Below are 23252 nucleotides of genomic sequence, written 5' to 3'. Positions count from 1 at the left end.
CCAGTGTAAGTCTCCCCTACCTGGCCTTGGACATGTCCAGGGATAGAAGAACCTCAGCTTCTGTGGGCAACCTGCACCAGGGTCTCCCCACCCTTGTTCCACAGCCAAGTTCCACTGTCCCAAAAGCCCATCTTGTTCCACCGCCTAGCATTGCTGGCAATTGCTGCGTCAGGACAGCCAGCAAATAGGGCAGCTCCACCAAGCCCAGCAGGATGTGGAACAGCTCCCTAGGATCACCGAGGGGAACTGGAAGGCACCAGAGGCCACCCCGTCGACAAAACCCTCAGTGTAGGGCAGCCAGCAAACAGCCTGGCTCCAGGAACCACCAGCTCCAGCCTGTAGACATGGCTCCCTTGCATGGTGCAGAGCCTCCAACAGTGCATCAAGGCTCAGCAGCCGCCATCCTGCAAGGATGTTGCTCCATGTCCTGGATAACCCCTTCCAAGGGGCCACTGGGACACCACACACTGCAGGAGCTACAGCAAGGCACAGCTACACTCGCGGCTGAGGTCACAGCCATCCAGTGACCATGGTGGGGAGGACTCAGGAACAGCAGCACCAGTTCCCCAGGTGTACTCAGACACTTCACTTTGCCCACCTGTGGGACATGTCTCCACAGCAGACAGCTTTTTGGGTTTATTTTTTAAATTGTTTTTAATTCCCTCGCTGCCGACCCTGTTCAACAGGCTCTGGGAGCTTTATCACACACCTCCCCAGTCAAGTTTGTTGAGTTTATGACTCATGGGTTAAATGCATTTTCTGCCTGTCCCAGATCTGGTTGGTTCCTGTAAAACCTGGTGAAGCATCCTCCTCCTCCTCCACTGCTGCTGGTCCAGCCCAGGAGCTGGGAAGTCCCTGGGTGCTGTGTGCCCTCCAACCCTGAGAGCACATAGGAGGACTTAAAGACATGATTTGAAAGGAAGACCTGTGTGGGGAGAGCCAGGCCAGAGGCCAGGCAGAGCTGGGGCTCCTCTTGCCAACCGGGGATGGGAAAGCACCATATGCACTGATGTACCCAAAATGGGCAGAAAACCAGGGGCAGTAAATACCCCTTGAGAGCCAGGAGTTTCTGTCCCTGGGGTAAAGCAGAGCAGGACCAGCTGCCTCCACTCCTCCCGGCAGCATCACTGCTGCCTATGGGAGTGTCCCCATCTGCCCTCCCCATCTCCTTCTCATCCAGGAGAAGCTGACAGGTGAATACAGTGTCAGCTCCCCCAGCCACGCAGGAAAGCTGCCCATCCCACAGCCCGGCAGGGACGAGAGCAGGTTGCTCTTCCCCACCCCAGAGTCCCCTATGAGCACAACTGGGGGGCACAAGGCAAACTCCACCCCGATGGTACTCTTGCTCTCCAGGTTGAACTCATTGCGGGTGAAGCGCCCCGCCGTGTCCCAGATCTGAGCCTTCACTGTCTTGTTGTCCACCTGGATGCTCCTCGTAGGGCCCCAGGTTGGGAGCAAGGAAACTCACGCTGAGGTGATGGCACGGTACCGCTCCTGGGCCCCCCGGTAGTACCTGGGGGACAGTGAGGGGACAGGGTCACAGCAGGGCCCCAGGCAGCGCTCCGCGTTCTCGTACGTCAGGTACTTGGCGATGTCATAGACGAGCAGAGCTCCCACGTTGCCCACCAGCATGATGACAATGTTGGCGTCAGCGTGGTCCTGCAGCTCCTTCAGCCAACCTGCGAAGCCCCTGGCCTCATCAGTGGGCACAGCCCGCAGGTGCCGCAGGTCGCTCTTTCAGGTGGGTGCCATGAACTCCAGCCAGATGGGATGGGGCTGGACAGGGTGGGGGAAGATGAGTCCAGAGCAGATGTCTCAAGGAAGGACAGCCCATTCTTCTCTGCAAGAACAGTGAGCCCCTTTCCTGGTTGCCCCTTACCCGAGAGGATGTTGTGGAAAGCAGTCTCCACATTGGTGCCCACCCAGGGGGTGTCCTGGGAGAACACAATGTCCAAAGCCATCTCTATTCCTGTCCCTGCTCCAGGGGTGCAAATGCCCACCTCTCGCCCTCCAGGGGAGCAGGATTCCAACCCAGTAAAAAATCAATTCTTTAGGTAGGTATTTCAGTGCTGGATCTGCTCCTTCCACAAACACAGAGCCCAGTGATCTGCCTCTGGGACACGATGCGGTAGATCTCTGCCAGCAGAGAGAGAAGTGGCGTGGGCAGCACCCGGATGGGCTCGATGGTGGTGGAGGGGCCGAACTCTGACTCCGGCTGGGGGTCAAGGTGGGGGGCTCAGATGTTCTGGCAGCAGGGCGCTTGCCGACCCTCCTGCTGGAGCTGCAGCGGGCAGAGGTAGAGGGTGAGACATATGATGCCACCATGTGCTGGGTGGTAGCAGCATATGGGCAGTGTGATGGTGCACACAAAACAGGGACTCACCATGTTTGGGCTTGTTCAGTGCCACCCAGTCACCCAGTGACTGTGCCTGCTGCACCCAGTGTCCCCCTCCCCACCCACCCCACGGGGCTGCACACAGGGCGTCACCAAACAGGGACAGGGCTGGGCACAACCATCTGCATCACTGCTGGTTTCGCCAGGCAGGAGAAGGCCCACCCCCACCCTGGATGGCCCCAGCAGCACCCAGAGGCACTCCCAGCTCTTGGTGCCGGCTTTTCTTTTTGCTGGGGTCATGCTGCGGGGGGGGTCACAACACAAAAACAGTGTCACCCTTCCCAAAGGCCAAGGCCCCCCAGCCCCTGCTCCCATCTCTTTCCATGGAAGAATCACAATCCCTGCCCTCACCCTCAGCTCCCCAAATCCCCGGTCCCCCCTTTTCCCCTCCTTGGGGGACACCGACTCCCACACGGGAAGCTGCGCAGAGGGACCATGTGCCCACCCTCAGCACCTCGGGAAGGGCCAAGCCATGCCAGGGGGTCCTCACAGCTGGAGCCGAGGGGTCCCCAGTGCTGTGGCCTGTCCCCAGGCTGGGCCATGCAGCCACCAGCCACGATGGCCAAACACTCGAGCACCCCAGGCAGGGGACAAGGCCACTGCCATCCCACCGATGCAGCAGACACTCCATGCAGTGGGGCTCAGCACAGTCTGTCCCAGCATCCTGGGTGATGTCCACCCGGGAGTGGCTGCTGTCGGCTTTCCCACCTGCACCCCTCTTGATTGACACCTGCCAATCACCCCTGCCAGCAGCACTTTCCCCCAAAACCCCACACTGCGACAGGGGCCACGCTCCCAGCACTGGATCAATGGGGCAATCCTACTGGCACAGCCAAGTGAGATGCAGTGACTGCGGGCAGCTGTGAAAAGAAAGAGAATTTTGCCTCAAATTCTGTTTCATCAACAAATTGTGCCCCAAGGGGAGACCCTGGCCCAGCTGCCTCAAGGAAAGACCTGACAGAGAGAGAAAATGCCTCAACAGCAGTTTTATTTGGGGCCTCACCCTTCATTGCCTGTGGATGCTGCCCAGCTGCCCCATGTGAGGCTGGCACTGCTCCAGTAGGACATCCCCTTGCCCAGGCTACATTCACACCTTCCTCCCAACCCTCCTCCTCCTAGCAGCAGGATCCAACCTGTTCTTCTAATCCTGAATTTCAAGCTCTCCCCTCTGGCCTCCTGCACTGTGGGTGGATAAAAAGGGGCACCCATAGGGTGCATCCTCAGCTGCCCCTGTGCCGGGGGCAGGGCCGTGGCGTAGGGACACAGTGCCAAGGGCTGGAGCCAGGGATAGGGTGGCCAGACCCAGGGTATGGGAGAGGATGGGGCTGGCCAGCTCAGGGACTAGGCTGCCTCTGGATAGAGCCCAGTCCATGGGGCAATGGTCACCATTCACCTGGGGACAGCCCCCAGCTGTGGTTTGGCAGCTCCAACTGGTCTGCAAGTTGCCAGGGCTTTGCCAGCTGAGGTGGGCATGCGGTGACATCACCTCTTGGCACCGTGTTTTGGTGTGGGCAGATGGTGTGGGAGGAGGTGGTCCTGTGGAGCCCTTTGGAGCAGCACCCGTACCCCGCACGCCCACCTCTCCAGCCGGTGGGGCGCTCATGGCACATCCAATGGCAGGGAGCCCCAAGGAGCGCTTGGCTCAGCCCTGTCCCTTCAAAAGTGTCTCCATGAGTCTAAATGAACTCATCATCCCATGTGTCCATGCCAGTGCCAACATGCCAGCAGAAAACATCTAAAAACTGGAAAGGCTGGAACAAAACTGAGTTGCCGAGGCTGCTAGCGGGTCCCATGTCCATGGGCGACCCTGTGCCACATTTTGCCCTTCCCACTTCTTTTCATTAAAGCACTTGTGAGATGATAAGCCTCCTGAGGAAGCTGCTTCTCCCAGTCCTGGCCTCTGCCATCCCTCCTGGACCTCCCACCAGTCCCAGGCTTTTGGCAGCACTTCTTGGGGAGCAGTGCTTGGGAACAAGGCCCTGCTGGGCTGAGTTCCAGGGTAGTGGGGCTGGACCTCCTTAAGAAATTTGGTATCTGCTCCTGGTTTGTGTCTGTTCACACTTGAGGAAGGGCTGGGGGTTAATGTATTAAATGTGCTAAATTACATTAAGAACTTAATTTTATTAAAGTATTATTAAAATAAAAGAAAATTAAAATAATGATGTTGCACAACTTGTAGAAAACAAAGAAGGGAAAGAGTTAGGCTTGTTGTCTGAGTTTTGAGGCATATAGTATAATGGGAGAAGGAAAAAAATTATCTCTGGCGTGACGCAAAAATAAAAGCCTGAGAGAGAGATATAACCGAACATAGAAGTAGCTGTAGTTGGGATTGTTACTATTGGAAACCGATCACATGTTCCATCCAGGTATTTTCATCCTATTATTTTGTGTTTGCTTTTTTTTTTTCCCCCTCTTTTCTTTTAACGTCATAGGAAACAGTGGCCCAGCCATTGCCAGCCATGCCGACTCTGTGGCCCTTCCATTGAAAGTCCATTCCCGCTGTCACACGGTCCTGCTCCATGGTACTCCCACCTCGTGCTGAGCCAGCTGGCCACGGTCATCCTCGCTTCAGACTGATGTACAAGTTCGTGTGTATCCGCTCTCCCTTGGATCTGGGGAGCACAGCCCTCCCGCGCCCTTCATGGCTTTGCTTGCACAGCACCACATTGGCTTCCTCAAATGAAACCCAAGCCACGGGGTCCCTGCAGCAGCTGATCTCACTGATACCCACCCAGGGTGCTACCGTTGGGACTCTGGCAGAGCAGCTCCAGTGGGATCTCCCACATGAGACGTGCTAGGGGCTGAAGAGGATTTCCTCCGGCTCTGCCCTGGTATCAAAGAGATCCAGGCTCCAGCTAAATCCCCAGGGATGCCCAGAGCAGCCCCCGGGCATCCGACTGCGCAGTCAGGAGCCTGTTCTGATTGAACCGCAGGCACTGCAGAGCCGGCTCTGATCCCAGCCCCAGGCAAGCCGAGGAGTGTTAAGCAAACGTGAAAGGCAATGGGCATGAAGGCTGGCAGATCTCAGACCGGCAGGACAAAGGGGGAAAAAAGGACTAGGGGCTGGAGCATGGCATTTGCTCCTGAGTTAGAAAGCGAAACCATCAGCATTCTTTTTTCCTTTTTCTTTATGAATTCCGTTCAAGATAATCATTAACTGCTCTTGGCTCCTGGGAGCTGGGACACAAGATGTGGTCACAGGCTGTTTTGCTTATGTGAAACAACTTGCAGAGAAACGGAGCGGTGAGAGGTAGCAGTGTGGTGTGGCCGTGGAGATAGTGGTGGCACTGGGTTGCTGACAGCAGGATGTGCTTTCTGGGCTTACGATGATGCTTTTCACTAATGTAAAATCTGGAGTAGTTCCACTACTGTCTATGTGAAAATGAAGTCCCCCTCCCTCCAGCATCGCTTCAGGGCTGCTAATGGAGCAAATTGAAAGTCACCCCCAGTAAAGTGACTCTACTGGAATCTGGAGTCACTGCAGCCCTGGCAGGCTGCAGCATCCCCGCTGGATCTGTAGGAGAGGTTGGGCAGCTCCTGCCTCCCTCCCGTGTGGCTCCACTGTTCCAATGGGTTAAAATTCGGCTGGAATTGTGCTAGGCAGACTTTGGTTTGCCTGCACCGTGCTAGCGGGAGATGGGTTTTCACATCCTGTAGAAACTTGAAGTCATGTTCTGCTGTCAGTTGACCCAGTGAATGGGCTGGTTCTTCCAAAACCCTTTCTAGGATGTTAGGGAGCAATCTCTGTGTTTTAGTGGGTCCCGTCCCACCTCTGCCGAGCCCCAGCAAGGTGTCCTTGGTGGCAGCAGAGCCAGCGACAGTGGTGCCCTGGATTGGAGAGTGGATGCACTTTATCGTCACTTGTGTACGGACAGGGTTTGTTTTACCTCATTTTTTTTGATTTGATACTTGAAGAAGCGTCAGTGATGGACATTGTGAATCAAGCGCCTGGTCCTTCCCTGCCGGGGCGGCGAGGCAGCCTGTTTGCTCTTTCAGTGGCATTTCGGGAAGCAGGGCACAATGTCTCCTGCACTTCCAGGGGGGTTCGTGCTCGGTGCTGCATATAAATAGCACTGTGAATCTGAGATCCCTCCCCAGGACCCTCCCGGCATGCTGGTCACTCAGCAAAGCCATGCAATAGGTCAGGACAGGAATGAAGACAGTTCTCATTCGGTTTGCCCCTTGCTCCCTGACGGTGCCTGCTTCGGGGGGCTGGGGTAGCCTTTACCAGCATTCACCACGGATCTCCTGCAGCTTGGGAGCATCCACACAGATGCCTTCGAGAAGCACGGTGGTTGTTCCCTCTGGGTTTAGCCTTTGCTCCTCTCCTCTGTGTTGTGGCTCAGCTGTAGCAAACTCCGAGAGGCAGCAGCATTAGCAAAGGCAAGTGCTGCAAAGAAAACACCCTTGGAAGTTGTGGTGTTGCTTTTCACTGCACCAAAATCTCTGCTTAAAGGAGAGCTCTCAGAAAGAAACAATGCCCCTGCCAGCTACTCAGTTCGTTCCAGAGACAGGCCAGCACTTCTCTCTGGAGCAGTGGGCACTGCAGGGCAGGGCAACACATCCCTGACACCAGCGCTGGGGCAGCAAGTGCCCCGGGAGCAAGGGCTCCTCGAGCTGGCAGCATGCAGTGGGTGCTGCGATGGCAGACCCGCTCCTTAGCCAGCACAGTGCATTGTGTTCTGGGTGGATCCTGAGTCCCTGCAGTGCCGAGAGCACACTCGTGGCACATGCCTGGTTTTTGGCTGCAGGAGCATGGAGGAGGCTGGAGGCCATTTGATCCCACAGCTTGGCTTCCTGACAGCTGCCCCGACGCTGTCCTGCTCACGGGAGAATGGGAAAAGTCTCTGCTGGCCTGAAAGGGCCTTCTTGCAGCTGTGCTGGGCCATGACATCCCGTTTCTCTCAGCTTGGCCTCCAACCATCGGTTTTGAGCATTGGAGCTGCAGGTGAGATGTTTCTCGGGATGAGCTCACTTGCTTAGCACGTGGCATCTTCCAGGAGATTTGGTTTGTTGGGTTCTTTCTTTTTCTTGGTTCTCTCTCACCCCAGTTGCGTTGCGCCGGGAGACGCCGTGCTCTCCCCTCTGTAAGGTGACAGACAGAGCTCGAAGGCAGTGAGGTGCCGGGCGGAGGCTCCCGGGATGGGCAGGTCAGAAAATGAATGAAAGCCGAGTGCCCAGTTTGCCACGCGGCAGCCACTCAGGCCATTAGAATATTTTCCTAAAGAGCGTGCGGCCACAACCTCTTCTGCATGGAGTGTGCCGTGAGGATCTGCGAGAGGACTGATCCGCCAAGCAGCCGCGAGTGCATGGTGTGCTTCGAAAGCGAGGTCACGGCCGCGCTGGTGCGGGGGAGCCGCTCCAGGGGTTTTCCAAGCTGGGAACGCCGGCCGCTGCCCGGACGTCCGTTCGCTCCCCGTCCTCCTCCATCCCAGAGCCCAGCCTCTCTGGGCTGCCCAGGCGGTCGCACAGTGCTCTTCTCGAAGCAGCAGCGCTCCAGCAGCACCGGCACCATCCATCCCAACTCCACGGGGTGCCGGAGTCGGGGGCCCCGATGTGGGGCTGGGCAGGAGAACACCAACCCTGTCTCGACTTCAATTACGGTTACCTCTTCCCCAACTACGGTGTGAACAAGCAGGATCTGTACTACTGCATCGGTGATTGCTCTGTCGACCCCGTCTATGAGACCCCCCGGCTGAACGACCAAAAGGTCCACACGCCGGCGCCGGGCTGCAAGCCCCTCTCCACCTTCCGGCAGAACAGCCTGGGTGACTTCCTCTCCAGCAGCCCTGACTCTGGCATGGAGAACCGCTACTCAGAGGCTTGGCGAGAGATTGAGACACACATTGCGGTAAGGACAGGCAAGATCCTGGAGTACAACAACGAGAAAGACCGGGACCCTGTCTTTGAGATCACCGGTGCACCGGGCAACGTGGAGCGTGCCCGGGAGGGAGCCACCATCAAGCGGATCCAGCAGCAGACCAACACCTACATCATCACGCCAAGCCGGCAGGTCACCATCCGGGTGCGCGTGCCCTACCGCGTGGTGGGGCTGGTGGTGGGCCCCAAGATCAGAGCCTCCCGCAACAAGGCGGGCACCACCTTCGGCAGCGCGCCCACCCTGCCGGGGCGGGAGGACGTGGCCATGGCCCGGCGGGAGATCATCTCAGCGGCCGAGCACTTCTCCATCAACACCTACATCAAGACCCCGGTGCGGGGCGAGGAGCCGGTCTTCATGGTGACGGGGCGTGCCATGCCTTCTTCTCTCTCTTCCCAAGGCTGCAAGATCAAAGCCCTGCGGGCAAAGACTATGGCCACTCAGCCCGGTGTCCTGCAGAGCAGGGCGAGCGGTGGGATGGCCTTGTTAACGGTAGGGGGATGGGGCCTTTGCCTTGTTCTGCGCAGTGGCTGCCATGTGGCACAGGAGATTGAGGGAGGGAGTCTCTGGGAATGGTGTGGTGCAGTGCAGCACACAAGATGGTGATCTCCGTTTTGGGGTATGAGGGAGCATGGCACTCCTGAGGGAGGGAGTCAGGGGGGATGGTGTGGAAGAGACCACTGACTCCTGGGGGTGGCTTGGATCCCCCGTTACTCCGTGGTGTTGGGGTGGCCTGAGGATAACCATTTTCTCTGGGGGGCCACCCTGGGGCTCTGCGGCAGGCCTCCTCAACCGGCATCTCCCTGTTCTGTGACCTCCAGGCTGCCCCATGCATCAGCTCTGTCCCCAGACCCCTTGGGAGCTGGCACAGGGTGGCCAAGGGGTTCCACATTGGCCAGCCAGGCTGTGGGCTCAGTAGTACCACAGTCCTCAGGGAGGGCTCTGGCTCTCTGGAGTCATGGCAGGCAACTTGCATCTCTGCAACTCCACACCTGGCCCCCTGAAGTTGACCGCATTCACCCCAAAACCTCCATCTAGCTCTGCTGGCATTTGGAGTCCTGCCATGTCTGCAGTGGGGAGGCCCAAACTGCCTGCCCCATTTCTTGCTGTTTCAGCCCCAAAGCAAATCCTGGCGTCCTGCTACCCCCGGCGATCCCAGGAGAGGGTCTGAGTGTGGAGCAGCCTGTTGTGGGGCTCACAGGAGGGCAGCCAATGGGCTCAGTGGGCTCTGGTACGTGGATACTGGTACACAAAAGCACCACATGGCCAGCAGTCTTTTGCCCTTTTTTGGGAAAGCAGAAGGCTGTTTTCTGAGCTGTGAGGAGCCGGGGTGTCATCTGGGAACCTGGAGTCACAGAGCTGGAATCAAGACCTTCCAAAACACACTGGAAGGGTCCTTTAGAGAACTGTGCCCATCTGTAAAAACACTTAGTTGCTTGATGGCATCCTGGTCGGAAATGCCTTGGGGCACCAAGTGAGGCTTTTCAAGAGAGAGGTCTGAGGGGCAGGAGGCTCAGAGCACACCTCCTGCAGAGGAACCCCCAGCCTGTATGGGAACTCGGAGCCAGGCTGCTCACCTTGCTTCATCTGCACTGGAGAATCACAGGTTTTAATTTTTCTTGGAGATCTGATCCTGTGGTTCTGTGAGCCCTGAGTGAGACACCCAAATCCTCAGGAAGCCACAGCAAAGTAGAGAAGGTGGGGTAGGAGGTGCTGGGGGATCTCACAGAGGTCCCAGTGCTGTGTCCTCAAGGAAGACCTGCTGGTGTGAAATAGTCAGAGGAGAGTACAGGAGATGCTCTTTTCTGGGGTGCAGAGGCATCGTTTGAAGCTCCTTGTGTGTTGAAGTGTGATGTGAGTGGAGTGTGTGGTAGGATCTGTATAAATAATAATGTTCCAGCCCAGGAGCTGAGGAATCTGCATTTTGTGGTAGAGGGGCTCTGGGTGAGTGGCAGCCCCGAGCTGCCAGCCTGGGAGATGCTGTTATTTATGAGGTGGTGGGATCGCTGCGTTCCAGCGAACACCCTGATGTCACCAGCCCGTGTCTCACGTAGTGGCACAAGGCTGTTTCCATCGCCACAGGTGCGGGCTTCAATTCTTGCCAATGACACCTGCTGGATGCAGCGGCTGCTGCGGCGCCTGCGAGCCCAGGGAGTCGCTCCTGTCAGCTGAGCTGTGCCCGGTGCCCGTGTGGTGCGGCCGGCGGTGCTGGGCGTGCTCCGTGCCGGGCAGGCAGTGGGGTTGCCAGCTGTGCCGGGGGCTGTGTGTGCGCGGAGCCTGCGCTCGGCCGGCGACAGCGAAGTTCCGATTTACCGGCACATGTCCCACACTGCTGCCAAGAGCTTCCGAAATGGGGAATGAGGCTCCGGGAGCTGAAGTAGCTCTGAGGAGTTAAAAGTCACACTGGGAGTGTGTTAAGAGGAAGTTTTGCGGGAGCACAAGACAGGAGACAGCTATTCCTGCTCCAGAAACCAGGAACATGGAATTCCTGTCTCAGAGACGGGTTTAGTGCAGCAGCGCTCTGATGTGGAGGTTTGGATTTGGGGATTTGCCCAGATCCTTCTTTGTGTCAGATCTGGCATTTCCATTCCATGGTGCAAACTCTGGGGAGTAACCCATGAGCTACACTGGGTTTGGCAGGGGATGGATTTCCACTGGTCCACATGGGCTGTGTGGAAACTTTACTCAGCAAAGCACCACAAATGTACCTCTGGCTCCATGAGGTCCTGTCCTTTGGGTTTCCTGGGAACTGATAGCACACCACTGGGTGACCTCTCACGGTTTTATCCAGCTCTCCTTGGGATGAACCTTTATTACGGATTTTGCCTGTGTGGGTTTATCCTACAGTTGAGTCGTGCCCCCTGCCCAGGGGTGCCAGAGGGCGTAGGTGACCTCTCACGGTTTTATCCAGCTCTCCTTGTGAGCGGCACAGGAGTGGGGCAGGGAAATGTCTGCCAGGGGTGGGTCAGGGACAGCCCATCCCTGGGGAAATGGTGGCATCTTGGTTAATCTTCCTAAGATGGAATCTCCATCTTTGGAATTTTCAGCTTGATGCTTGCCGTGAACACCCCTGTCTTTCCATGTGAAGCTCCGGTGATAGCGCGGGTCACTGCGGAATGCGATGGAGCTCCCTCAGCCTGGGGTGATGCACGGGGAGGCCCACACGCCTGCCTGAGGTCATTCTGCACAGGAGAGCGAGCCTTGCCCTGCAGAGGCAGACCCCCACACGCCGTCATTGTCCCGTGGCTCGGAACAGCGCGGAGCCCAATCCCAGCCGTGCCGCTCTGCCTCCCTGACCCTCTTTCTCCTCTTCCTTTGGAGGATGTGCCTCTCCCTCAATTCCCATCACCTTTGCTCCATCCTAACTCCTTCCCCTTCCTCTCGCCGTGCTCTGGCTTTCCCGTCTGCAGGCCTGCACAGAGACCCTCCTCCCCCCCTTCTCACACCACCGACCGAGGTGATTTTCTCCTGTTTCTAAGCACAGGATCCCCATCTGTCTGTCTCCACAAAGCTTGCTGGAGGTCAGGGCCGCTGAGCCCACTGTGCTGCTGGGCTTGCTGGTGTAATTTCTTAGTGGAGCTCTCTGGATTTGGGCTGCTGATGGTTTGGCCATTGTCTGTGCCAGTTTAGAGCTCACGTTTAAGCTCAGCCTAGTTTTAGTGTGCAAAGCAGAGTCAGGGATGGGGCTGAGATGGGCTGGGAGCCTTGGCACTAAGTGAGTAAATCACGAAGAAACTTGGTGTTTTCAAATGGTCCTTTTCTCCCCTTAGCTTCGTTTGACACCACCTGCTAGGCAATTCCCTCCCTTCCATCTGTGCAGTCCCATATCGAGGAGAACATACACAGGTTATGTATTAGTGCAGCTTTGACGTTCTCTGTTTAATATAAAAATCTAAGTGGCAGGAGTGTGCCAGGGATCGGCATTATTGACGAAAACCAGGATAATAGAAGGTAGGCTGTGGAAACACAATGAGAAAGGGCTTAAAGGGTGAGGGGAGGAACTGAGCTTACAACCTCCTTCATGAAATGCTTTGGGATCGGCATTATTTACAAACACATTTAGTTTGAGTCAATTGGTAATCAGTGAAATTAAAGAGAAAAACAGAGGCTCTCCACTCCTCCAGGGTTTGGTCCTGTGTGGGAATGTGTGTGACGTACTCAGTTTTCAGCCAGAGATGGCTGCTCTGCAGATTAATTCCGGTTAGCTGACGGGTCTGGGCACAGATCTCCCCCTGACCCCACCACCCATCTTGGCAATGTCTAGACTCAATTTATTTATGTGTTGATGGATTCGTTGCCCTGATGCAGGGGTAAGTAGAGAGGAGAAGGTGGCTGTGTGTCCTGTGAGCACCTGCCTAAACCCTGCTGAGGTCCCGTGGAAACACATCGGTTTGGGGCTGCTCAGAGTGAGAACATTATTCCATGCACTGCTCCTTCCTTTTCCCGCTGATGGAGCAGTGCCTGGGAGCCTTGGCGTGCATGTGCCATTGCACTGTCCTGGTGGCATTGTCACCATGGTGGTGTGCTGGGCACATCCGTAACTCTGAATTTACACCAAAGTGAAATTATTTGATGGATCTACTCCATAGGCACGGTTGAATATACCTGTGCAGGATCTGGCCTTGTGGCAGCACTGAGGAGAAGGTCATCAGCGGGTCTCCTGGGCTGGAGGTGCCAGTTGGTGCCAGGTGAGAGTCTCTAGACTGCATCAGTAGCAGTTGGCTCCAGAGCTGTTTGCTGTGGCTGGTACAGCTCCTCTGATGCTTCCAGGGTCACGGGTGTGTTTTCTGAAATAAAACCACAACACAGTCAATGAAACAAAAAGACCCACCTCAGGGTAGAGGTTATTTCATATCTGATGAAAACAAAAAATATTAGGACCTGGAGTGATTTGCGGATCTGTGCAGTGTAACGGTGCCTTGGGATAAATGAGAAGAGGGCTAAAAAGCTTTTGTCTGACGCACCCCACCAGCACTGTCAGAATGGACTGCGTGGGGTATTTACAGGTGTAATTTGTTGATCCTCTTCAATTTTATGACTACAAGAGAAAAAAGGACCGAGTTCTAATTTGCCCTTAATGTTAACGGGGAAAAGAATGCCCCACCTTACCCGAGGTAGCTGAGGATTGTTTATTTTAGGCCGTCAGGAGGGTTTATTTGTGAGGTTCTTTGTGTGCTTGTCTTTTAACAAGGCTTTCATTTGTGCGGTGCAAAGAGATTTAGTTGGTTGGTTGTGGTCCTTTTGTGTGCATTTGGCATGGTGCGTTGGGTGGTGTTTTTCCCCTTCTTGTAAACACAACTTGCATCATCTTTCATCACAATGTGAAAAAGCGTAAAATCGCCGCACTGGAACAAGGCAGCCGCTGATTTTCTGTTGGGTGTTTTGGTGGGCTTTTTTTCTCTTTTTTTTGGTTTTTTTTCATAAACAACGGGCTTCCCAACTTTCCTCCGCTGCACAAGGCAGTGATTGTCTGTGGCGCTGGGGCTGTTGTGCCATGCGGGGGGCCACGGGCACACCCACTCCGTGCGATGCATCGCTGCTGGGGCTGGTTCCCCCGCGCCCTGGCCGGCTCCGGTGCCGCGCGTGTGCCGCGGGGCCGCGGCAGGATTGCCCCCGCCTTTGTCTGGCAGCCCCCTCCCTGCGTCCCCCCCGCGCTCGCCATGCCCCGCGCAGCCGCCCGGAATCCAGGAATCTAGGGCAGTGGGAAAGCGTGCTGCCGCTGGGTGGGGCCCCCGCGCATCGGATCGGGCGGCTGGATGCCGCGCTGACCGAGTGAACCGCGCCGCAGCGGAGGAGAAAATGGGTCTGAATTTACACCAGGGAAAAGTGCGGAACGGGATCGACTTTGTGCTGTTTGAACTGGAGGTGGGAGGAGAAAATTGGTGCTAAAGCCATCCCTGAATTTACACCAGGTGGGGTCTGAAGACAACCTCTGTACGCTGCTCTGGCATCTCAGGATGGGCCTTAAAGGGGGGCAGATCTTCTTGTCTCCTTGCTTCACCGAAATCTTGGAGCTAAAGCCATCCCATTGCAGCTCCCCCACCTACCCTGTGGAGGTGGATGTATGTACAGCATCCGAGGAGCAGCGAATGCTTTCAGCATTTAAAAATAGTCCAAGGAAGCCTTTTCCATTGAGGAAGTCTGATGATTGCAGCTCCCCCACCTAACCCAGGTGAGTGGGCTCTTTGTGTAGCTCCAAACATTCTCCAAGATTATGTGAGAGAGGATCTTAACGTAATTGCTCTTTCTTGGCAAGGTGAAGTCAAATAGACACCCTTTGATGCAGCATCTCCCAGCCTGCTCCAACCAGCCTGTTGTCACCAGGAATGTCCTTCTAAGGGTTTTTGGTCTCATCACAGTAATAGCATCCATTGTCACCTGTACTCACATGCACCCACTCCCAGCTGAGACCTTCCCTATAAGGATTTTTGGACTCTAAGGATTTTTGGTCTGTGTGTCTGTTCCATGCAGGTGTCAGGAGAAGGTGTGGGGTTGGTTTGGCTTCCTGCGAAGAGGCCACAGGGCACATTTAAGGCCAGATGTTGTGGTTAGGGAGACATGGTGCTGCTTGTATCCAACTTTTCTGCCTGCTTCCACAGACAAACTGGGCTGCTGTTGGTGGAGCCAGGGTGTCCGGCTTCTTCCCTAGAAGTGACCTGAGGTGGGTGTAGATCAGCCAGATCAAGATTTCATGTTTTGGTTGTGCATACTGTGAACTTAGAAAGGGGCAGAAATCCTCGGTCACTGTGCAAGGGATGTGGGTTGAGATGGGAGAGGTGCTGGGAGGAATGGAGAGTGTCTTAAGGGCAATTGTAGAGACAAAGCACTGGAGGTGTTTGCAGTAGGTTCTTGAGCGGATGGTGGGACATGGGTGTCTTGCCTGCAATAGCCTGTCCATGACTGCCAGCTCTCAGGGCCATGCCAGTGAACCTGCGTGGCACGTCAGGGTGCTTGGTGGCTCTTGTATTTCTCCTGCCAGCTCGTGTTGTGAACCTCCTGGCATGTGCCATGGCACCGACAGTGCTCCCTGGTTCTGGAGCCATTCCAGGAGGTCATCCCCCCTTCCCTTGGCGTGTGTGTGAATTCCAGCCCTGCTGAGTTGGGTGACCCTCCTGTTGCTGTGAGGGTGAGGGGCAGGAGTGGGTCTCTGCCTGAGTCGCAGCTCCCGCATGGTTGGCAGCGACACCCCTTCCCTGGCTGGAGGTGGAGCCGTGACCTCCATGCCTGTCGGAAGAACGAGGGGATGAAGTCATAAGAATCCCTTTGACTGGTGCCTATGACCCCTGGCCGGTGGCTGGTGGGATGTGCCAAGGGCTGCTTTGCAAACTGGAGGACAGGAAACTGGAAAATGGGAATTGGCCAGACAGGCTCCTCCCACCTGGTGCCCCAGGGTCCATGGCAAAGAGCTGAGCCGGCTGGGATGGGGACTGACTGGGATGAGATGGTGGGCTGTGGAAAGGGGGACTTGGTTTGCGCTGGGGCTGGTTTGTGCGCTGAATTTGAGCAGCGTCTCCAGCAGCGCGGCCACGCCCCGGGAACTGTGAACGTGCCCTCATGGAGCCAATCGTCTGCTGGAAGCCTTGCTCCAGGCTCCACTCCAAGCGAGAGATGCTGCAGGAACTCAACCTGAGCTTGGCAGCTCCTGCTTTTTTTATTGGAATGTCTGTAAGGGTGGTTTGTGAAGAGGTTTAATTGTGGCAGAGGGGGTGTCACTTTGCCAAAGGAGTGTAAAGGCACTTAAGTGTAAATAAGGCTCAAGCCTGATACATCACAGGGGCCCTGGTGCACACACTTGGCCATGGGAATTCCACCTGCCATCAGGGCGCCCCCAACTATCTATGAAAGTGCTCCTCACAGGCAGGCATGGATATGAGAGGCCTGGATCTGGGCTTCAGCTTACTATTTTCTGAAGAAACGCACTATCCCTTCAGATTATTTTATAATAATATAAGTAATAATGAAATAAAAATAATTTCAGGGCTTTACTTGATAACAGGGTTTCGCTTTTTTTGTTTTATGGGTACCTGTGAACAGGGTAATAAACATCTTGAAAAAGAGATGGAGGAAACTGCAGATTGTCACCCCTTGGTAGTACTGCTCATGTGGCAGACGGCTTTCTAGGAAAACAATTGTTTTTGTGTAGAAGGTCAGATTAAGAAGGTCTGGAACTGGGTGCAGCTATGGCTCTTTAGCTAAAGGCCTGTAGGAATGCCTCCACTGGATCCTGTGCCCATTTTTTGTGTATGTGAGGGTTTTCCCACATCTTGTGTTCCCATGTGTTCAGAACACAGCACGTGCCTGTTGTGTCCAGAGCGATGGAGAGGAGTGCCAGGGCTGTTTTCTTCCAGGATCTCACTGCTGCCCCAGACTCCTGAGAGAAGGGGGGGCCCCCTTTGTTTAATAAAGTTGGGAAAGAGGATTCGGCAGGCGGAACCGAGAGGAAACCAGACATGATGGGGCTCAGCACCAACTGTGCACGGGTGGGTGTGAGGCCATAGAGAATCAACTGGCCCTGATCCTGATCCTCCCTGTGATGCCTTTGCATTGCCGGGAGCGGAGCGCAGGCCTCACTGGGGACCCGGGGAGACAGGCGGGAAGGGGTGAAGGTCTGGCCCAGGAGATCCCGGCATCTGCAGCCGAGGGAACAGCTCTTGCTCTGGCGTCCACCACACTGGGATGGGGGCCCCCGCGCCGGGATGGAGAGTGGGCAGGAGTCCGGGGGATGCTGACCTCCCCAAAACTTGGTGGAACAATGGGGCCTGCGGAGGCTCCGCTTGCTCCCACCCGTGGAGCAAGGGTCCGGTTCACGGGGAGAGGGACACAAATGGCTCCTTGCTGGGCATCTCTGACGCTAGGGCGTGTGGTGAACCCGGGGGGTGATGACCCCCTGTGCCCCGTGAAGGCCTGAGGTGGGCGAGGGGAAGCTGGGCACATGCTCCCCTGTGGGTTGGGATCTCAGGCCCCCGAGCAGGAGGGTTTGTGGTGCTTTCTCTGAACAAGTAACTTGACGCTCTGGAAGTGCGATGGGCAGAGCCTGCGGCTCCAGTCGCTACAGAGAAAAAAAAAATAATAATAGTGCGGCTAAGTGTTGGGTTTTTTTTCTTTCCCGCGCCGCCCGTGGGCACTGCGGGAGCCGGGGCACGGCGCTGCCGAGAGAAGTTTTGTCACCCACTCTTAAGTCACCCCTCGCCCACCCCCACCACTCCCGGGTGTGCGGTGCGGGGCGGAGGGCTTTAAAAAAAATTATATATATATATATATATATATATATATATCTCCATACCACGCCGCCACAGTGATGCTTTTGTTCTCCTCACGGCTCCGTTCGGAGCGAGGTGGAATGGAGGGGGGACCCCGGAGCGGGACCCGCCGTCCCGCGTGGGCCCCCCGCAGCCGCTGCCCGCGGCTCGGTCCGAGCGGCCGGTGAGCGGGTGGGAGCCGAGCTCCTCCCGCCGCCCCTGGGAGCGACCCCGCGCCCCGGAGTCCCCCTTTGTTGGCCGGGCGGAGGGGGTGTGGTGGTGCCGGTCTCCTTAAGAAAAAAAACTGGGAATAAGGCGGGGGAAGGGCGGGGGTGCAGGCTGAGCCCGGCACCGGAGCCCCGCGCGCCGCTCCGCGGTTCTGCCAGAGAGCCGATCTTGACCGCGCGTTTTTGGGGAGGGTGGGATGGGGGGTCTGTGGGAATGCTGCGGGGGCTTGTCCGGCTGCCCGGGGACAAAGCCCGGGGCTCCCGGGCTGTGGGCGGGTGGCTGCGCTCCCGGCACGGGGCGCCGCCGCTCCCGCCGCTCCCTCCCGCCCATTGTTCGGGGCCGGGGCCGCTCGGCCCCGCCGATCCCCCCGGTGTCGCCGGTCGCCGGCCCCGGGACACTCCCCCGCGGCCGGGGGCCCGCTCCGAGCACGTGGCCGAGATCGTGGGACGGCAAGGTGAGCGCCGGGCCCCCGGTACCCAGGAGGCCGAGCTGCGGCTCAAGAGCAGCTCCAACACCACCGAGTGCGTCCCGGTGCCCACGAAGGGCTCGGCGGCGCCCAGTGCCGGGGCGGCGGAGCCCAAGTTGTGCGCGCTCTACACGCCGCCGCCGCCGCCGCCGCAGCAGCCGCCGCCGCCGCCGCCGCCGCCCCCGGCGGCCCTGGTGGAGGACAGCAACAACAACAACAATAACCCGCCGCCGCCGCCGCCGCAGCAGCCCCAGCTCTGCCTGCTGGGGCTAGGCGAGCCTTCCTCCTCCTCCTCCTCCTCGGCCGTGGTGCGGAGCGGCAAAGACAGAGCGCTGCTTGAGGATGACCGGGCGCTGCAGCTCGCCCTGGACCTGGTAGTCCCAGGGATAATGGAAAGGAACGGGGGTTTCGGCGATTTAGGCTGTTTCGGTGCTCGCCCCCCCCCCCCCCAGCCCCAGCCCCCTCCCAAGCCTTTGTTAGCCATGCCTAGCCTCTGCCTTTTTTTTTCCCTTCTCCCTCCCGAGCTCTTTGTGTCCCCCCCCCTCCCCTCCTGGGCTTGGCCAGGCGGGGGGCGGGGGGCGGAGGGTCCTTTTCTCTCTCTCGTTCTCTCCCGCGTCGGCGGGGGGACCGCGGTGGAGGCGGCGGGCGCGGGGCTCGGGTTACACGGGAAAGTCCGCGCCCCCCGCACCCCCCGCACCCCCGCACCCCCGGCGGCGGCGGCCGGGGGCGGGGTCCCGCAGCGCCCAGCCGCCTTCAAACAAAAGAGTTTCCCCCCGCGGGGCCGCGCTCCGCCGCGGGCGGGGGTGTGCCGCGGCCGGACTACATCCCCCATCAGCCCGCGGGCCGGGCCGCCTCCGGCCCCCGCCGCCCCGCTCCTCGCCACCCCCGTCCCGCCGCCCCGGTCCCCGCCGCCCACATCCTCCTCCCCGTGTCACAGCGGGTCCCCCTCCCCGTATGGCCTGTCCCCGCGACCCTCACCATGTCACAGCCGCTCCCCACACATCCCACATCCACTCGTGTCACCGTGGGTCCGTCACCGTGGGTGCTCGTGCAGCCTCTCCACCCGTGTCACGGCGGGTCCCCCTGTAGCCCACAGCAAATCCCCCCTTCCCTCCGTGTCCCAGGCGGTCCCCCCCATCACACTCCACCCATCACCCGTGACACAGCCCCTCCCCCAATCCCCTTCACCCATGTCATGGCATGTCCCCCCGCAGCCCCTCCATCCGTTCATTCCACGGCCGGTCCCCTCTCACCTCCCTAACCCGTGTCACAGCACCTACGGCTGATCCCCTCCACCCATTGCACAACGGGTCCCACCACAGTCCCTTCCACCCATGGCACCACCCGTTGCGTGGTGGGTCCCCGAGGAGCCCCTTCCTCATGTGACACAGGCAATCCCTCAGGACCCCATGCAGCCCCTACATCTGTGTCTCAGTGGGTCCCCATGCAGCTCCCTCCACCTTCTTGTGATCCCTCCATGCCAGGGGTGTGCAGAGTTGAGTCACTCATGGAACTCAGAGTCCTTCACCCATGGCCCTCCACGGTGGGGGGCACATGGTGGGTCCCCACATAAACCCCTCTAGGTCCCCACACAAACCCTCCTTGATGGGGTGTGCGTTGACAGGTCCCCACGTGCCCCCCTCTCCAGATAGATCCCAGCCCTGGAGACCTCTGCAGCACCCCTCATGGGTGGGAAGCAACACCCCGAGGTGTCCCCGCCAAGCCACCACTCCTCCCAGGGATCCCTGCTATCCCTGTGGGCTGTCCCACCATTCACCCCACTGACCCTGGTGCCCTGCTAGCCTGTGCCCAAGCAGTTCCCCTCCTTCACAAGGATGAAGCAGTGAGCTCCTTGTCCATGGGAGGGGGGTTCCTGCCCCATCTTCCCACTGCAAGACTGAAGTCCTCATGTTTGTGGGGAAGCCTTTTTGAAAGCCATGTGTCCTGGTGGACATGCAGTACTGCCCCTCAAATGCCTGTGGCTGTGGCTGTGGCTGGGGGAGATACTACAAAGCCTTGGGGGGCTGAGGGGCTCCCCCTTCTTGTTTTCCGTAATTCCCACACGGAGCCAAGGGTGGGGAGCTGAGCCCCAGCAGCCCTGTCAAGCCTCGCTGTGCCTGGCAGGGCTGTCCCACGGCCCCCCCCAGCATTCCCAGTCTGCAGAAAGGGGCTTTGCTAGGGTCAATGCTTCCCTCCACGCTGAATCCTCCTCATTTCAATGAGAAAGGCCAGCCCAGGGAGGAACTGCGCGCTCACGCACTCACCGCCCAGCCCGGCTGGCTGGGAGCTGGGGAGCGATTGGCAATCTCATTTCATGGGAGACATCTGGTTTGATTCAAAGGGAAGAAAGGGGAGAGGGGAGATGTGGCTCGGCGGGAGCCTCGCATCCCTCTGCATTGTCCCTCTCCAGTGTGAGCTCCGACCAGTGCCACCACCCCCCAGCCCTCGCTGCAGCCGTTGCCTTTGCCAGAGCTGCAGCGCAGAGAGGAAATCATACAGGATACAGCGGGGGGTAGAAAAGTCCAGCCCCGGTGACAAGGCTAGACCCAGAAAGGGGAGGGGGGGAAAGAAAATACCTTCCTGTAAGGATCCCAGAGCCAGATCTCCTTGTGCTGGGTGCCCCATCTGCCGAGTTTAGCCGCAGCTGAGATCTTCTGCTGGTGGGCAAACTCACAGGGAAAGCTCCAGCAGCACCTTACCGGCTGAGTCAGTGGATGAGCCCATCAGGAAACCTGGATGCAAAAACCAAACTAAAGCAAAAATTTCCCTTCCCAAAGTGCCGACCTACCAGCAGCAGCCCCTCCGGCTGGTGTCCCAGCATCTCCCTGAGTTTGTACTATAAGCACAACCACCACAAGCTCTAACCCACAACCGCTCCACGCCAGGTCCTGCTGCAGAGGGGTGGGTGGGTTCTCCTGCCCTTAGCTTTACTTTTTTTCCTCTTTTTTTGTGCACACCTACAGCCTTATTCAGGACACTGTTCTACAGCCATGACCACAACGAGCTGCATGAAACACAGCAACATCCCGAACTGCCACTCTCAGGAGTCCCATCACCACACAAAGGTGAAAAAAGAAAGAACCAATACAAACAGACACCACCTCTTAGAAGAAAAAATATCCCAAACTGCCATGAAGGAAACCTGTGTTAAAACTGCCATGTGATGTGTATGTGCCCTATGGAGCCACCATCCATCACATCACGCCCACGTGCATTAAGTGCGCATTTTTGGCGGTTTAACGGGGCCCACCCGGCCAAGTGGTAAGTGTGGAGCGAGCCACAGCCAGCAGGCGTGTGCAAGGTAACCGGCAGTGTGTGTGAACATAACTGTACGTGTTTGCACCATGTGCTTACACAGACACACAAGGGTTTCACCTGGTTGTGTGTGCGTACAAACACCTCGCATGCAAACGCGCGTGGTTTATGTACATATGTCAGTGTTTCCAGCACATGGACACACACGCAATCCTCGCCCACACTGGGACACCCCTGCACGGAGACAAGCGAAAACTCCATAATTTACAGGGCAGAACACGATAGTTCCCTCCACCACCACACGTGGACATGCTGCCTCCAGAGCAGGCACTGCTATCAGCCTCACGCGTGAGATCCAACTTGGACCCTGAGAGCTCCATGACAGAACTTAAAATGGAGGTGGAAGCAAAACCATGTCCCTAAAATAGCTCCATAGTTTTTCCCTTTTTTCCTTTCACTTTCTGATTTCCAGGGGCACTTTCTTCTTTTTTAGTCAGTTTGGTGATTTCTGGGCCTGGCTCGTGCTGCTGGAATGCTCAGAGCTGGCAGGAGAAGGCAAATGAAAAGAAACTCAATTTTCAGTATTTTTTTTGGAGTCGCACAAACTAGACCTTGTGGCTGTGCAGAAAAGCAAGGTGATGTAACCAGAGTGAAATCCGACAGCCCAGCTCTGTGAGTCATGTGAATCTGCGCGAGTATGAATTTTTGTTTTTTAAAGTAAGTTTCTGCCCATGTTGCCAATTCCTGTGATTTTTCTACGAGCATTCCTGGTTGCCTTAAATTCCCCCCCAAAATATTGTATGAACTGAGAGACACTGCTATCAGGGACCCATCAGGATTAGTCACTCCCAAGCAGCTGCTATCACTGGGAAGAGGATCAAAGTCTTGGTTGTAGCCCAGCTACGCAATTACTCCTGAAATCCAGCTTCCCCAGAGGCAGTGATGCCAGACGGGAGGTAAGATCATATGACCTACCCCAGCTCATCGAGCTGGTTCAAGCCACCTGGCAGAGCTAACTTTAACCTGCCCTCTGTCCAGGGAGTTGGGAATGATCCAGCACCCAAAAGCCCCACAACATGAGCCCCTCCACAGCGAAATCCTCACTCGCAATCCAGCGCTACCTGCCCCCAAAAAATAACCTTTTACTTCTGCCAAAACCTCGGCAGGGGTGTTCGCTGAGTGAATGTAGCCGTGCAGAGACTACACTCAGGGATGTGGATTTTAAAACATTTGGAAATACCCGCTTTTTAACTAGAAACACTGTGTGGAGCACTCTGCCGCTGTCCCTGGCTTTAATTAATACTTCTTTTTTTCCCTGACAGTAATCAGCCTCAGGAAGGGACGAGGCGCACGTGACGCCGCTGCCTGATCCCGACCTCTCTGCTCACGGCTCTGGCACCGGCAGCAGCTGCAGTTTGCAATTTCTCCCTTTCTTTGATCATTCTGTATTCCTGCCTCCCACAGAACTTTCTGTCACCAGCCGTGGTGCCCGGCCACCCCTCCCCGTCTAAGTCGCTGTTTTGCCTAAGGACAGGCTGCTGGCACTTCCTCAGTCAATGTCAGCTTCACACCGATGACACAAATTCATCCAGAAAGTTTCTCTCTGCCTTAGCTCTTGATGGTGACAGACTTGAGTCATGTCGGGGAGCAGAGGGATGCAGCACTGGGAAGTGCCAAATTTGGCTTAAGGGACGTGGGATGCTTCCACAGCATTGAACCTTTCCTAGCAGCTGCCACCTTTCCCCCTGGTTCGAAGCAGGTGTTTGCTCCCTCTGTCCTCCCACCATCAGC

The sequence above is a fragment of the Corvus cornix genome, chromosome 23, assembly GCF_000738735.6.
Source record: "Corvus cornix cornix isolate S_Up_H32 chromosome 23, ASM73873v5, whole genome shotgun sequence".
Lineage (NCBI taxonomy): Eukaryota > Metazoa > Chordata > Aves > Passeriformes > Corvidae > Corvus > Corvus cornix.
The sequence above is the reverse complement of the archived record's forward strand: the minus strand, read 5'-3'. Positions refer to the sequence as shown.